Below are 12722 nucleotides of genomic sequence, written 5' to 3'. Positions count from 1 at the left end.
TAGAAGCACAGCGCTAGCAGAAACGACCGTTTTTCGACGTTTTCTAACTCAGGGAACAAGTTGCACACTTCTGAGATGCATTTGGGCAACTTTGTCAGAAATGAGTTTTTTGCCTACAGAGACATGCCTATTTGCGCAGTAGTACAGATTCTGAGTATGTAACTGGGCTTGATGAAATCAGCATTTCTCTTGCTTCCCTGTGCGTAGGGAAGCTCAGTTTTAGTCACAGTAGCTCGCACAAGTGTCTCCTCAGTGTGTTCCCATTTCCTTAGAAACAGTGTATTTGCTGGGAGAAAAGTGCATTACTGTGCGCTTTCACCGTTCATCAAATACATGTGTAGAAGCACAGCGCTAGCAGAAACGACCGTTTCTCGACGTTTTCTAACTCAGGGAACAAGTTGCACACTTCTGAGATGCATTTGGGCAACTTTGTCAGAAATGAGTTTTTTGCCTACAGAGACATGCCTATTTGTGCAGTAGTACAGATTCTGAGTATGTAATTGGGCTTGATGAAATCAGCATTTCTCTTGCTTCCCTGTGCGTAGGGAAGCTCACTTTTAGTCACAGTAGCTCGCACAAGTGTCTCCTCAGTGTGTTCCCATTTCCTTAGAAACAGTGTATTTGCTGGGAGAAAAGTGAATTACTGTGTGCTTTCACCGTTCAGCAATTACATGTGTAGAAGCACAGCGCTAGCAGAAACGACCGTTTCTCGACGTTTTCTAACTCAGGGAACAAGTTGCACACTTCTGAGATGCATTTGGGCAACTTTGTCAGAAATGAGTTGTTTGCCTACAGAGACATGCCTATTTGCGCAGTAGTACAGATTCTGAGTATGTACCTGGGCTTGATGAAATCAGCATTTCTCTTGCTTCCCTGTGCGTAGGGAAGCTCAGTTTTAGTCACAGTAGCTCCCACAAGTGTCTCCTCAGTGTGTTCCCATTTCCTTAGAAACAGTGTATTTGATGGGAGAAAAGTGCATTACTGTGTGCTTTCACCGTTCAGCAAATACATGTGTAGAAGCACAGCGTTAGCAGATATGACCGTTTCTCGACGTTTTCTAACTCAGGGAACAAGTTGCACACTTCTGAGATGCATTTGGGCAACTTTGTCAGGAATTAGTGTTTTGCCTAAAGAGACATGCCTATTTGCACAGTAGTACAGAATCTGAGTATGTAACTGGGCTTGATGAAATCAGCATTTCTCTTGCTTCCCTGTGCGTAGGGAAGCTCAGTTGTAGTCACAGTAGCTCCCACAAGTGTCTCCTCAGTGTGTTCCCATTTCCTTAGAAACAGTGTATTTGCTGGGAGAAAAGTGCATTACTGTGCGCTTTCACCGTTCAGCAAATACATGTGTAGAAGCACAGCGCTAGCAGAAACGAACGTTTCTCGACGTTTTCTAACTCAGGGAACAAGTTGCACACTTCTGAGATGCATTTGGGCAACATTGTCAGAAATGAGTTTTTGGCCTACACAGACATGCCTATTTGCGCAGTAGTACAGATTCTGAGTATGTAACTGGGCTTGATGAAATCAGCATTTCTCTTGCTTCCCTGTGCGTAGGGAAGCTCAGTTTTAGTCACAGTATCTCCCACAAGTGTCTCCTCAGTGTGCTCCCATTTCCTTAGAAACATTGTATTTGCTGGGAGAAAAGTGCATTACTGTGCGCTTTCACCGTTCAGCAAATACATGTGTAGAAGCACAGCGCTAGCAGAAACGACCGTTTCTCGACGTTTTCTAAATCAGGGAACAAGTTGCACACTTCTGAGATGCATTTGGGCAAATTTGTCAGAAATGAGTTGTTTGCCTACAGAGACATGCCTATTTGCGCAGTAGTACAGATTCTGAGTATGTACCTGGGCTTGATGAAATCAGCATTTCTCTTGCTTCCCTGTGCGTAGGGAAGCTCAGTTTTAGTCACAGTAGCTCCCACAAGTGTCTCCTCAGTGTGTTCCCATTTCCTTAGAAACAGTGTATTTGCTGGGAGAAAAGTGCATTACTGTGCGCTTTCACCGTTCAGCAAATACATGTGTAGAAGCACAGCGCTAGCAGAAACGAACGTTTCTCGACGTTTTCTAACTCAGGGAACAAGTTGCACACTTCTGAGATGCATTTGGGCAACTTTGTCAGAAATGAGTTTTTTGCCTACAGAGACATGCCTATTTGCGCAGTAGTACAGATTCTGAGTAGGTAACTGGGCTGGATGAAATCAGCATTTCTCTTGCTTCCCTGTGCGTAGGGAAGCTCAGTTTTAGTCACAGTAGCTCCCACAAGTGTCTCCTCAGTGTGTTCCCAGTTCCTTAGAAACAGTGCATTTGCTGGGAGAAAAGTGCATTACTGTGCGCTTTCACCGTCCAGCAAATACATGTGTAGAAGCACAGCGCTAGCAGAAACGAACGTTTCTCGATGTTTTCTAACTCAGGGAACAAGTTGCACACTTCTGAGATGCATTTGGGCAACTTTGTCAGAAATGAGTTTTTTGCCTACAGAGACATGCCTATTTGGGCAGTAGTACAGATTCTGAGTATGTAACTGGGCTGGATGAAATCAGCATTTCTCTTGCTTCCCTGTGCGTAGGGAAGCTCAGTTTTAGTCACAGTAGCTCCCACAAGTGTCTCCTCAGTGTGTTCCCAGTTCCTTAGAAACAGTGTATTTGCTGGGAGAAAAGTGCATTACTCTGCGCTTTCACCGTTCAGCAAATACATGTGTAGAAGCACAGCGCTAGCAGAAACGACCGTTTCTCGACGTTTTCTAACTCAGGGAACAAGTTGCACACTTCTGAGATGCATTTGGGCAACTTTGTCAGAAATGAGTTTTTTGCCTAAAGAGACATGCCTATTTGCACAGTAGTACAGATTCTGAGTATGTAACTGGGCTTGATGAAATCAGCATTTCTCTTGCTTCCCTGTGCGTAGGGAAGCTCAGTTTTAGTCACAGTAGCTCCCACAAGTGTCTCCTCAGTGTGTTCCCATTTCCTTAACAACAGTGTATTTGCTGGGAGAAAATTGCATTACTGTGTGCTTTCACCGTTCAGCAAATACATGTGTAGAAGCAAAGCGCTAGCAGAAACGACCGTTTCTCGACGTTTTCCAACTCAGGGAACAAGTTGCACACTTCTGAGATGCATTTGGGCAACTTTGTCAGAAACGAGTTTTTTGCCTACAGAGAGATGCCTATTTGCGCAGTAGTACAGATTCTGAGTATGTAACTGGGCTTGATGAAATCAGCATTTCTCTTGCTTCCCTGTGCGTAGGGAAGCTCAGTTTTAGTCACAGTAGCTCCCACAAGTGTCTCCTCAGTGTGTTCCCATTTCCTTAGAAACAGTGTATTTGATGGGAGAAAAGTGCATTACTGTGCGCTTTCACCGTTCAGCAAATACATGTGTAGAAGCACAGCGCTAGCAGAAACGACCGTTTCTCGACCTTTTGTAACTCAGGGAACAAGTTGCACACTTCTGAGATGCATTTGGGCAACTTTGTCAGAAATGAGTTGTTTGCCTACAGAGACATGCCTATTTGCGCAGTAGTACAGATTCTGAGTATGTACCTGGGCTTGATGAAATCAGCATTTCTCTTGCTTCCCTGTGCGTAGGGAAGCTCAGTTTTAGTCACAGTAGCTCCCACAAGTGTCTCCTCAGTGTGTTCCCATTTCCTTAGAAACAGTGTATTTGCTGGGAGAAAAGTGCATTACTATGCGCTTTCACCGTTCAGCAAATACATGTGTAGAAGCACAGCGCTAGCAGAAACGAACGTTTCTCGATGTTTTCTAACTCAGGGAACAAGTTGCACACTTCTGAGATGCATTTGGGCAACTTTGTCAGAAATGAGTTTTTTGCCTACAGAGACATGCCTATTTGCGCAGTAGTACCGATTCTGAGTAGGTAACTGGGCTGGATGAAATCAGCATTTCTCTTGCTTCCCTGTGCGTAGGGAAGCTCAGTTTTAGTCACAGTAGCTCCCACAAGTGTCTCCTCAGTGTGTTCCCAGTTCCTTAGAAACAGTGTATTTGCTGGGAGAAAAGTGCATTACCGTGCGCTTTCACCGTCCAGCAAATACATGTGTAGAAGCACAGCGCTAGCAGAAACGACCGTTTTTCGACGTATTCTAACTCAGGGAACAAGTTGCACACTTCTGAGATGCATTTGGGCAACTTTGTCAGAAATGAGTTTTTTGCCTACAGAGACATGCCTATTTGGGCAGTAGTACAGATTCTGAGTATGTAACTGGGCTGGATAAAATCAGCATTTCTCTTGCTTCCCTGTGCGTAGGGAAGCTCAGTTTTAGTCACAGTAGCTCCCACAAGTGTCTCCTCAGTGTGTTCCTAGTTCCTTAGAAACAGTGTATTTGCTGGGAGAAAAGTGCATTACTGTGCGCTTTCACCGTTCAGCAAATACATGTGTAGAAGCACAGCACTAGCAGAAACGACCGTTTCTCGACGTTTTCTAACTCAGGGAACAAGTTGCACACTTCTTAGATGCATTTGGGCAACTTTGTCAGAAATGAGTTTTTTGCCTACAGAGACATGCCTATTTGCGCAGTAGTACAGATTCTGAGTATGTAACTGGGCTGGATGAAATCAGCATTTCTCTTGCTTCCCTGTGCGTAGGGAAGCTCAGTTTTAGTCACAGTAGCTCCCACAAGTGTCTCCTCAGTGTGTTCCCATTTCCTTAGAAACAGTGTATTTGCTGGGAGAAAAGTGCATTACTGTGCGCTTTCACCGTTCAGCAAATACATGTGTAGAAGCACAGCGCTAGCAGAAACGACCGTTTCTCGACCTTTTGTAACTCAGGGAACAAGTTGCACACTTCTGAGATGCATTTGGGCAACTTTGTCAGAAATGAGTTGTTTGCCTACAGAGACATGCCTATTTGCGCAGTAGTACAGATTCTGAGTATGTACCTGGGCTTGATGAAATCAGCATTTCTCTTGCTTCCCTGTGCGTAGGGAAGCTCAGTTTTAGTCACAGTAGCTCCCACAAGTGTCTCCTCAGTGTGTTCCCATTTCCTTAGAAACAGTGTATTTGCTGGGAGAAAAGTGCATTACCGTGCGCTTTCACCGTCCAGCAAATACATGTGTAGAAGCACAGCGCTAGCAGAAACGACCGTTTCTCGACGTTTTCTAACTCAGGGAACAAGTTGCACACTTCTGAGATGCATTTGGGCAACTTTGTCAGAAATGAGTTTTTTGCCTACAGAGACATGCCTATTTGCGCAGTAGTACAGGTTCTGAGTATGTAACTGGGCTGGATGAAATCAGCATTTCTCTTGCTTCCCTGTGCGTAGGGAAGCTCAGTTTTAGTCACAGTAGCTCCCACAAGTGTCTCCTCAGTGTGTTCCCAGTTCCTTAGAAACAGTGTATTTGCTGGGATAAAAGTGCATTACTGTGCGCTTTCACCGTTCAGCAAATACATGTGTAGAAGCACAGCGCTAGCAGAAACGACCGTGTCTCGACGTTTTCTAACTCCGGGAACAAGTTGCACACTTCTGAGATGCATTTGGGCAACTTTGTCAGAAATGAGTTTTTTGCCTAAAGAGACATGCCTATTTGCGCACTAGTACAGATTCTGAGTAGGTAACTGGGCTTGATGATATCAGCATTTCTCTTGCTTCCCTGTGCGTAGGGAAGCTCAGTTTTAGTCACAGTAGCTCCCACAAGTGTCTCCTCAGTGTGTTCCTTGTTCCTTAGAGACAGTGTATATGCTAGGAGAAAAGTGCCTTACTGTGCGCTTTCACCGTTCAGCAATTCATGTGTAGAAGCACAGCGCTAGCAGAAACGACCGTTTCTCGATGTTTTCTAACTCAGGGAACAAGTTGCACACTTCTGAGATGCATTTGGGCAACTTTGTCAGAAATGAATTTTTTGCCTAAAGAGACATGCCTATTTGCGCAGTAGTACAGATTCTGAGTATGTAACTGGGCTTGATGAAATCAGCATTTCTCTTGCTTCCCTGTGCGTAGAGAAGCTCAGTTTTAGTCACAGTAGCTCCCACAAGTGTCTCCTCAGTGTGTTCCCATTTCCTTAGACACAGTGTATTTGCTGGGAGAAAAGTGCATTACTGTGCGCTTTCACCGTTCAGCTATTACATGTGTAGAAGCACAGCGCTAGCAGAAACGACCGTTTCTCGACGTTTTCTAACTCAGGGAACAAGTTGCACACTTCTGAGATGCATTTGGGCAACTTTGTCAGAAATGAGTTTTTTGCCTACAGAGACATGCCTATTTGCGCAGTAGTACAGATTCTGAGTATGTAACTGGGCTGGATGAAATCAGCATTTCTCTTGCTTCCCTGTGCGTAGGGAAGCTCAGTTTTAGTCACAGTAGCTCCCACAAGTGTCTCCTCAGTGTGTTCCCATTTCCTTAGAAACAGTGTATTTGCTGGGAGAAAAGTGCATTACTGTGCGCTTTCACCGTTCAGCAAATACATGTGTAGAAGCACAGCGCTAGCAGAAACGACTGTTTCTCGACGTTTTCCAACTCAGGGAACAAGTTGCACACTTCTGAGATGCATTTGGGCAACTTTGTCAGAAATGAGTTTTTTGCCTACAGAGACATGCCTATTTGCGCAGTAGTACAGATTCTGAGTATGTAACTGGGCTTGATGAAATCAGCATTTCTCTTGCTTCCCTTTGCGTAGGGAAGCTCAGTTTTTGTCACAGTAGCTCCCACCAGTATCTCCTCAGTGAGTTCCCAGTTCCTTAGAAACAGTGTATTTGCTGGGAGAAAAGTGCATTACTGTGCGCTTTCACCGTTCAGCAAATACATGTGTAGAAGCACAGCGCAAGCAGAAACGACCGTTTCTCGACGTTTTCTACCTCCGGGAACAAGTTGCACACTTCTGAGAAGCATTTGGGCAACTTTGTCGGAAATGAGTTTTTTGCCTACAGAGACATGCCTATTTGCGCAGTAGTACAGATTCTGAGTATGTTTCTGGGCTTGATGAAATCAGCATTTCTCTTGCTTCCCTGTGCGTAGGGAAGCTCAGTTTTATTCACAGTAGCTCCCACAAGTGTCTCCTCAGTGTGTTCCCATTTCCTTAGAAACAGTGTATTTGCTGGGAGAAAAGTGCATTACTGTGTGCTTTCACCGTTCAGCAAATACATGTGTAGAAGCAGAGCGCTAGCAGAAACGAACGTTTCACGACGTTTTCTAACTCAGGGAACAAGTTGCACACTTCTGAGATGCATTTGGGCAACTTTGTCAGAAATGAGTTTTTTGCCTACAGAGACATGCCTATTTGCGCAGTAGTACAGGTTCTGAGTATGTAACTGGGCTGGATGAAATCAGCATTTCTCTTGCTTCCCTGTGCGTAGGGAAGCTCAGTTTTAGTCACAGTAGCTCCCACAAGTGTCTCCTCAGTGTGTTCCCAGTTCCTTAGAAACAGTGTATTTGCTGGGATAATAGTGCATTACTGTGCGCTTTCACCGTTCAGCAAATACATGTGTAGAAGCACAGCGCTAGCAGAAACGACCGTGTCTCGACGTTTTCTAACTCCGGGAACAAGTTGCACACTTCTGAGATGCATTTGGGCAACTTTGTCAGAAATGAGTTTTTTGCCTAAAGAGACATGCCTATTTGCGCACTAGTACAGATTCTGAGTAGGTAACTGGGCTTGATGATATCAGCATTTCTCTTGCTTCCCTGTGCGTAGGGAAGCTCAGTTTTAGTCACAGTAGCTCCCACAAGTGTCTCCTCAGTGTGTTCCTTGTTCCTTAGAGACAGTGTATATGCTGGGAGAAAAGTGCCTTACTGTGCGCTTTCACCGTTCAGCAATTCATGTGTAGAAGCACAGCGCTAGCAGAAACGACCGTTTCTCGATGTTTTCTAACTCAGGGAACAAGTTGCACACTTCTGAGATGCATTTGGGCAACTTTGTCAGAAATGAATTTTTTGCCTAAAGAGACATGCCTATTTGCGCAGTAGTACAGATTCTGAGTATGTAACTGGGCTTGATGAAATCAGCATTTCTCTTGCTTCCCTGTGCGTAGAGAAGCTCAGTTTTAGTCACAGTAGCTCCCACAAGTGTCTCCTCAGTGTGTTCCCATTTCCTTAGACACAGTGTATTTGCTGGGAGAAAAGTGCATTACTGTGCGCTTTCAACGTTCAGCAAATACATGTGTAGAAGCACAGCGCTAGCAGAAACGACCGTTTCTCGACGTTTTCCAACTCAGGGAACAAGTTGCACACTTCTGAGATGCATTTGGGCAACTTTGTCAGAAATGAGTTTTTTGCCTACAGAGACATGCCTATTTGCGCAGTAGTACAGATTCTGAGTATGTAACTGGGCTTGATGAAATCAGCATTTCTCTTGCTTCCCTTTGCGTAGGGAAGCTCAGTTTTTGTCACAGTAGCTCCCACCAGTATCTCCTCAGTGTGTTCCCAGTTCCTTAGAAACAGTGTATTTGCTGGGAGAAAAGTGCATTACTGTGCGCTTTCACCGTTCAGCAAATACATGTGTAGAAGCACAGCGCAAGCAGAAACGACCGTTTCTCGACGTTTTCTAACTCCGGGAACAAGTTGCACACTTCTGAGAAGCATTTGGGCAACTTTGTCAGAAATGAGTTTTTTGCCTACAGAGACATGCCTATTTGCGCAGTAGTACAGATTCTGAGTATGTTTCTGGGCTTGATGAAATCAGCATTTCTCTTGCTTCCCTGTGCGTAGGGAAGCTCAGTTTTATTCACAGTAGCTCCCACAAGTGTCTCCTCAGTGTGTTCCCATTTCCTTAGAAACAGTGTATTTGCTGGGAGAAAAGTGTATTACTGTGTGCTTTCACCGTTCAGCAAATACATGTGTAGAAGCAGAGCGCTAGCAGAAACGAACGTTTCACGACGTTTTCTAACTCAGGGAACAAGTTGCACACTTCTGAGATGCATTTGGGCAACTTTGTCAGAAATGAGTTTTTTGCCTACAGAGACATGCCTATTTGCGCAGTAGTACAGATTCTGAGTATGTAACTGGGCTGGATGAAATCAGCATTTCTCTTGCTTCCCTGTGCGTAGGGAAGCTCAGTTTTAGTCACAGTAGCTCCCACAAGTGTCTCCTCAGTGTGTTCCCATTTCCTTAGAAACAGTGTATTTGCTGGGAGAAAAGTGCATAACTGTGCGCTTTCACCGTTCAGCAAATACATGTGTAGAAGCACAGCGCTAGCAGAAACGAACGTTTCTCGACGTTTTCTAACTCAGGGAACAAGTTGCACACTTCTGAGATGCATTTGGGCAACTTTGTCAGAAATGAGTTTTTTGCCTACAGAGACATGCCTATTTGCGCAGTAGTACAGATTCTGAGTATGTAACTGGGCTGGATGATATCAGCATTTCTCTTGCTTCCCTGTGCGTAGGGAAGCTCAGTTTTAGTCACAGTAGCTCCCACAAGTGTCTCCTCAGTGTGTTCCCATTTCCTTAGAAACAGTGTATTTGCTGGGAGAAAAGTGCATTACTGTGCGCTTTCACCGTTCAGCAAATACATGTGTAGAAGCACAGCGCTAGCAGAAACGAACGTTTCTCGACGTTTTCTAACTCAGGGAACAAGTTGCACACTTCTGAGATGCATTTGGGCAACTTTGTCAGAAATGAGTTTTTTGCCTACAGAGACATGCCTATTTGCGCAGTAGTACAGATTCTGAGTATGTAACTGGGCTTGATGAAATCAGCATTTCTCTTGCTTCCCTGTGCGTAGGGAAGCTCAGTTTTAGTCACAGTAGCTCCCACAAGTGTCTCCTCAGTGTGATCCCAGTTCCTTAGAAACAGTGTATTTGCTGGGAGAAAAGTGCATTACTGTGCGCTTTCACCGTTCAGCAAATACATGTGTAGAAGCACAGCGCTAGCAGAAACGACTGTTTCTCGACGTTTTCTAACTCAGAGAAAAAGTTGCACACTTCTGAGATGCATTTGGGCAACTTTGTCAGAAATGAGTTTTTTGCCTACAGAGACATGCCTATTTGCGCAATAGTACAGATTCTGAGTATGTAACTGGGCTTGATGAAATCAGCATTTCTCTTGCTTCCCTGTGCGTAGGGAAGCTCAGTTTTAATCACAGTAGCTCCCACAAGTGTCTCCTCAGTGTGTTCCCATTTCCTTAGAAACAGTGTATTTGCTGGGAGAAAAGTGCATTACTGTGCGCTTTCACCGTTCAGCAAATACTTGTGTAGAAGCACAGCTCTAGCAGAAACGACCGTTTCTCAACGTTTTCTAACTCAGGGAACAAGTTGCACACTTCTGAGATGCATTTGGGCAACTTTGTCAGAAATGAGTTTTTTGCCTACAGAGACATGCCTATTTGCACAGTAGTACAGATTCTGAGTATGTAACTGGGCTTGATGAAATCAGCATTTCTCTTGCTTCCCTGTGCGTAGGAAAGCTCAGTTTTAGTCACAGTAGCTCCCACAAGTGTCTCCTCAGTGTGTTCCCATTTCCATAGAAACAGTGTATTTGCTGGGAGAAAAGTGTGTTACTGTGGGCTTTCACCGTTCAGCAGATACATGTGTAGAAGCACAGCGCTAGCAGAAACGAACGTTTCTCGAAGTTTTCTAACTCAGGGAACAAGTTGCACACTTCTGAGATGCATTTGGGCAACTTTGTCAGAAATGAGTTTTTTAGCCTACAGAGACATGCCTATTTGCGCAGTAGTACAGATTCTGAGTATGTAACTGGGCTTGATGAAATCAGCATTTCTCTTGCTTCCCTGTGCGTAGGGAAGCTCAGTTTTAATCACAGTAGCTCCCACAAGTGTCTCCTCAGTGTGTTCCCATTTCCTTAGAAACAGTGTATTTGCTGGGAGAAAAGTGCATTACTGTGCGCTTTCACCGTTCAGCAAATACATGTGTAGAAGCACAGTGCTAGCAGAAACGAACGTTTCTCGACGTTTTCTAACTCAGGGAACAAGTTGCACACTTCTGAGATGCATTTGGGCAACTGTGTCAGAAATGAGTTTTTTGCCTAAAGAGACATGCCTATTTGCGCAGTAGTACAGATTCTGAGTATGTACCTGGGCTTGATGAAATCAGCATTTCTCTTGCTTCCCTGTGCGTAGGGAAGCTCAGTTTTAGTCACAGTAGCTCCCACAAGTGTCTCCTCAGTGTGTTCCCATTTCCTTAGAAACAGTGTATTTGCTGGGAGAAAAGTGCATTACTCTGCGCTTTCACTGTTCAGCAAATACATGTGTAGAAGCACAGCGCTAGCAGAAACGACCGTTTCTCGACGTTTTCTAACTCCGGGAACAAGTTGCACACTTCTGAGATGCATTTGGGCAACTTTGTCCGAAATGAGTTTTTTGCCTAAAGAGACATGCCTATTTGCAAAGTAGTACAGATTCTGAGTATGTAACTGGGCTTGATGAAATCAGCCTTTCTCTTGCTTCCCTGTGCGAAGCGAAGCTCAGTTTTAGTCACAGTAGCTCCCACAAGTGTCTCCTCAATGTGTTCCCATTTCCTTAGAAACAATGTATTTGCTGGGAGAAAAGTGCATTACTGTGCGCTTTCACCGTTCAGCAAATACATGTGTAGAAGCACAGCGCTAGCAGAAACGACCGTTTCTCGACGTTTTCTAACTCAGGGAACAAGTTGCACACTTCTGAGATGCATTTGGGCAACTTTGTCAGAAATGAGTTTTTTGCCTAAAGAGACATGCCTATTTGCGCAGTAGTACAGATTCTGAGTATGTAACTGGGGTTGATGAAATCAGCCTTTCTCTTGCTTCCCTGTGTGTAGGGAAGCTCAGTTTTAGTCACAGTAGCTCCCACAAGTGTCTTCTCAGTGTGTTCCCATTTCCTTAGAAACAGTGTATTTGCTGGGAGAAAAGTGCATTACTGTGCGCTTTCACCGTTCAGCAAATACATGTGTAGAAGCACAGCGCTAGCAGAAACGACGGTTTCTCGACGTTTTCTAACTCAGGGAACAAGCTGCACACTTCTGAGATGCATTTGGGCAACTTTGTCAGAAATGAGTTTTTTGCCTACATAGACATGCCTATTTGCGCAGTAGTACAGATTCTGAGTATGTAACTGGGCTTGATGAAATCAGCATTTCTCTTGCTTCCATGTGCGTAGGGAAGCTCAGTTTTAGTCACAGTAGCTCCCACAAGTGTCTCCTCAGTGTGTTCCCATTTCCTTAGAAACATGTATTTGCTGGGAGAAAAGTGCATTACTGTGCGCTTTCACCGTTCAGCAAATACATGTGTAGAAGCACAGCGCTAGCAGAAACGACCGTTTCTCGACGTTTTCTAACTCAGGGAACAAGTTGCACACTTCTGAGATGCATTTGGGCAACTTTGTCAGAAATGAGTTTTTTGCCTACAGAGACATGCCTATTTGCGCAGTAGTACAGATTCTGAGTATGTAACTGGGCTTGATGAAATCAGCATTTCTCTTGCTTCCCTGTGCGTAGGGAAGCTCAGTTTTAGTCACAGTAGCTCCCACAAGTGTCTCCTCAGTGTGTTCCCATTTCCTTAGAAACAGTGTATTTGCTGGGAGAAAAGTGCATTACTGTGCGCTTTCACCGTTCAGCAAATACTTGTGTAGAAGCACAGCTCTAGCAGAAACGACCGTTTCTCAACATTTTCTAACTCAGGGAACAAGTTGCACACTTCTGAGATGCATTTGGGCAACTTTGTCAGAAATGAGTTTTTTGCTTACAGAGACATGCCTATTTGCACAGTAGTACAGATTCTGAGTATGTAACTCGGTTTGATGAAATCAGCATTTCTCTTGCTTCCCTGTGCGTAGGGAAGCTCAGT

The sequence above is a fragment of the Acomys minous genome (assembly GCF_964271855.1).
Source record: "Acomys minous genome assembly, contig: scaffold_24, whole genome shotgun sequence".
Lineage (NCBI taxonomy): Eukaryota > Metazoa > Chordata > Mammalia > Rodentia > Muridae > Acomys > Acomys minous.
The sequence above is the reverse complement of the archived record's forward strand: the minus strand, read 5'-3'. Positions refer to the sequence as shown.